Source organism: Diceros bicornis, chromosome 22, assembly GCF_020826845.1.
Source record: "Diceros bicornis minor isolate mBicDic1 chromosome 22, mDicBic1.mat.cur, whole genome shotgun sequence".
NCBI lineage: Eukaryota > Metazoa > Chordata > Mammalia > Perissodactyla > Rhinocerotidae > Diceros > Diceros bicornis.
The window spans coordinates 2,514,577-2,519,465 of NC_080761.1; the positions used below are offsets into that span (position 1 = coordinate 2,514,577).

General features: G+C 38.0%; 1 pseudogene; it reads right to left on the minus strand.

Moving 5' to 3' along the window:
• Positions 1–3,989: 3,989 nt before the first annotated feature.
• LOC131419842 (large ribosomal subunit protein eL34-like) lies at positions 3,990–4,387 on the minus strand (annotated as a pseudogene).
• Between the last annotated feature and the right edge of the window lie 502 nt (positions 4,388–4,889).

Consider the following 4,889-nt stretch of genomic DNA (forward strand, 5'->3'; position numbering starts at 1 on the left):
ATCAAAAGTAACAAATAAAGTTCCAGTAACCTAACCCAAAGAAATGCAAATCTACAAACTGCCTGACAAAAAATTCAAAATAATCATCTTAAAGAAGCTGAATGAGATGCAAGAGAACACAGACAGACAACTAAACAAATGCAGGAGAATAATGAATGAACAAAATGAGGTGATTAATAGAGAAATAGAAATCATAAACAAGAACCAAACAGAAATCCTGGTATAATGACAACACTAAAAATTCAATAGAGAGCTTCAACAGTAGGTTTTACCATGCAGAAGAAAGAATGAGCAAACTCAAAATCATCATTTGAAATTATCCACTTAGGAAAATAAAAAATAATGAAAAAGAGTGAAAAAGTGTACAAGATCTATGGGACACTGTCATGGGAAGGAATATGCACACTAGGAAGTCCTAGAGGGAGAAGATAGAGAGAGGTGAGCAGAAAGATTATTTAAAGAAATAATGACTGAAAAGTTCCCAAATCGTGGGAGGGATATAGACATTCAGATTCTTGAAGCTCAAAAGACCTCACCAAGTTCAATGTGATGAATATTACCCCAAGACACATTACAATCAAATTGTCATAAATCAAAAACAAAAAGAGAATTTTGAAATCAGCAAGAGAGAAGTGACTCATCACATTTAAAGGGGTTGCAGTTTTCCCAGCAGAAACCTTGCAGGCCAGGAGGGAGTGGGGTGACCTATCCCAAGTGCTGAAAGGAAAAAACTGCAAATCAAAAATACCTTATTCAGTAAAGCTGTCCTTCGGAAATGAAGATAAGATGAAGACATTCCCAGACCAACAAAAGCTGAGGGAATTCATCAATACAAGGCCTGCCTTACAAGAAATCCTCAAGGGAGTTCTTCTGGTTGAAGGAAAACACACTAAGTAACAACATGAAAGCATATGAAAGTATAAATCTAACTAGTAAAAGTAACATATAGTTAAATTGAGAATATTCCAACACTGTAATGATGGTGCATAACACTTTTAACTATGGTGTAAATGTTAAAAGCAAAAATATTAAAATAACTATAGCTACAGTAATTTGTTAGTGGATACACAATATAATAAGATGTAAAATGTGACATCAAAAGCATAAAATGTATGTGAGGGGAGAAATAAAAGTGTACAGACCTGTATGCAATTAAAGTCAAGTTGTTATCACTTTAAATTAGACTTCTGTAGGTAGGATATATTTTACATAAGCCTCATGGAAACCACAAAGAAAAATTCTCTAGTAGATACACAACAGATAATGAGAACAAAATCAAATCATGGAACTAAAAAAAAATCAACAAATCACAAAGGAAGACAGCAAGAGGAAGAAAGAAACTACAAAACCACCAGAAAATCCAAAAAAGGGGAAGAGTGGAGCCGGCCCGGTGGTGTTGTGGTTAAGTTCATGCACTCTGCTTCTGGTGGCCTGGGCTACGCAGGTTCAGATCCCGGGCGTGGACCTACATACTGCTGTGGCAGACATCCCACATAAAGTAGAGGAAGATGACATGAATGTTAGCCCAGGGCCAGTCTGCCTCAGTACAAAAGAAGAGGATTGGCAGCAGGTGTTAGCTCAGGGCTTATCTTCTTCACACACATACCAAAAAGGGCAACAGTAAGTCCTAACCTGCCAATATCTATTTTAAGGGTAAATGGATTAAATTCTCCAATCAAAGACACAGAATGGCTGAACAGACAAAATAAACAAGATCCAACAGTATGCTACACACAAAAGACTCATTTTAGCTTTTAGGACATACTTAGAGTAATAATGAAGGAATTGAACTAAATAACATGTGAATGGTAACCAAAAGAAAACAGGAGTGGCTATACTTATGTCAGACAAAATAATCTTTCAGTCAAAATCTGTTCACAAGAGACAAGGAGGTCACTATATATTGATACAGGGGCAACTCATCAAGAGGACATAAAAATTGTAAATATACCGCACTCAACATCGGAGCACCTAACTATATAAAGTAAATATTTTTTTTAATATTTATTTATTTATTTATTTATTTATTTATTTATTTATTTATTTATTTTGTGAGGAATATCAGCCCTGAGCTAGCATCCCTGCTAATTCTCCTTTTTTGCTGAGGATGACCGGCCCTGAGCTAACATTTATCGCCAATCCTCCTCCTTTTTTTCCCTTTTTCTTCCCAAAGCCCCAGTAGATGGTTGCATGTCAGAGTTGCACATCCTTCTAGTTGCTGTATGTGGGATGCGGCCTCAGCATGGCCAGAGAAGCAGTGTATCGGTGCACGCCCGGGATCCGAGCCTGGGCCGCCAGTAGCAGAGCGAGCGCACTTAACCGCTAAGCCACACGGCTGGCCCCTAAAGTAAATATTAACAGAAATTAGAGGAGAAATCAAGAGTAATACAATAATAGGAGGGGACTTCATTACCCCACTATCAACAATGGATAGATCATTGAGACAGAAAATGAATGAGAACACAGCAGAAGTGGAAAAACACTATTGACGAAAAGGATCTAAAAGTCCTGTCTAGAACATTCCATCCAAGAGCAGCACAATACACATTTTTCTGAAGGACACATGGATCATTCTTCAGGATAGACAAAATGTTGGGCCACGAAACAAGTCCTAACAAATTTTAAAAAATTGAAATCATCCCAGATATCTTTTCCAAACACAAAAGTGTGAAACTAGAAAACAATAGCAAGAATAAAGTTGGAAAATTCACAAATATGTGGAAATTAACATTCTTCTGAACAATCAATAGTTTAAAGAAGATATCAAAAAATATCTTGAGTCAAAGAAAATGGAAACACAACATACAAAAATGTATGGGATGCAGCAAAAATAGTTCTAAGAGGGAAGTTTAACGTGATAAATGGCTAATTAAGAAAAAAGAAATCTCAAACAAAGAAGCTAGCTTTATGCCTCAAGAAGCTAGAAAAACTAGAAAAAGGAGAACAAACGAACCCAAAGGTTAGCAGAAAGAAAGAAAGAATAAAGATTAGAGCATAAATAAGTGAAATAGAGCCTAGAAAGACAAGAGAAAATATCACCAAAAATAAGAGTTGGTTTTTTGAAAAGATAAAAAAAATAGACAGGGGGCCGGCCCCGTGGCGCAGCGGTTAAGTGCGTGCACTCTGTTGCTGGCAGCCGGGGTTCGGATCCTGGACACGCACCAACACACAACTTGTCAGGCCATGCTGTGGCGGCGTCCCACATAAAGTGGAGGAAGATCAGCACGGATGTTAGCTCAGGGCCAGTCTTCCTTAGCAAAAAGAGGAGGAGTGGCATGGATGTTAGCTCAGGGCTGATCTTCTTCACACACACACAAAAAATAGTCAGACCTTTAGCTAGACTAAGCAAGAAAAAAGACAGGACTCAAATAGGTAAAATTTAAATTAAAAAGGTGGCATTACAACTGACACCACAGAAGTACACAGGATTATCAGAGACTACTATGAACAATTACATGCCAGCAAATTGGATAATTTAGAAAAAAAGGAATGTAAGTAGAATGTAAGCCCTGAGAGGGTAGAGATGGCTGTCTTGTTTGGATCACTGCTATATCCCTAGCATCCAGCAGAGCACCTGGTACACAGCAGTCACTCAATAAAAATTTGCTGAGTAAATGAATCATTGAGTGAATGTGCTGGGCGTTGAGTTCAGCACTTTACATGGATGATCTCATTGAGTCCTCAAAACACTCTATGCTTTAGCCAGTGTTAGTACCATTAATCCTTCAGCTAGTATGTCTGACCCAATGGACACTCCCAATGGCCTTGCTTTGAACTTCAGCTTCAGCTGCTCTACAGCAGGACTGCCCAGCTCCCTTGGTTTTCCCCAGGGTCCTCCCAAATGGACCTCTTGTACAACACATAGGCTATATTTTAAGTCAGGTCACCCCAAATATATCTCCAAATTTGGTAAAAATATGCCCTTCCATTTTCCCACGATGCAGTAACAGAAGAAACTAACTTTTTTAGAAGGCTTTTGATTTTATTATTCAAAAAAATCTATTTTTAAATCTAGCTTTCTGACTCTGTGTTTGTGCCTTCAGCACTTTCACAATGATTTTCTACTCCTCCGTTAGAAAAGCATACTTGATCCTCTCACAGACACATTTAGCAACTGTGGAAGCACCACAGGCCCGGATGATATTTTTTCTTTTTTTTTTAGACAATCTCATGAGAACTTTAGGTCTCATGGCATGAACCCCTTGAAGTTGACCTGGGCACACATGACATGTGGATTTTGGTGTTGTCCCACCCTTCTTGGCATGAAGGTAAACAATGCTAATACCAGGGGCTCAGGACAGCCTAGCATTGTTGAAGGCTGTATTGTAAGATAGCCTACAACAGTATGTCAAGTGCTGGACCATTTTGAATGCCTCTAGACACTATCCCCAGAGAGGAAAAGAAACAGAAACTTAATTTTATTTATAGAGATTAAAAAGAACTCTCTGTGTATTAGCCCTAATCTTCTGTCATACATTTTGCAAATACCTTCCATTATTTTAATTTGCCTTTTCGTTTTATTTACCGTATTTTTTTTTACTTACAAATGTTTTCCCTTTTTTGTAGCAAAATCTATCAGTCTTTCCTTTATGGTTTCTTTCTTTGCTATTGTCTATAGAAGACCTTTCTACCTTAAGTAGGCAAATAATAATACATAATAACCATTTCTCTGTGGAATTATCTGGAGTTGGAATAAAAACTTTGGCTTTCCAATGTGAAATCAAGGTGATGGTACACAGAACCCCTCCATTTCCACGTGATAGCGCCAGATTAGCTTTTCAACAGCTCCAAGGTGATCTAAACCTCTCAGGGGCTTGGGGTATCAAAGTTCTTGACTCTGGAAGAGAAGATGGAACCATCAGTTCTGTTTCTTCTCCAGCTCCGATAGA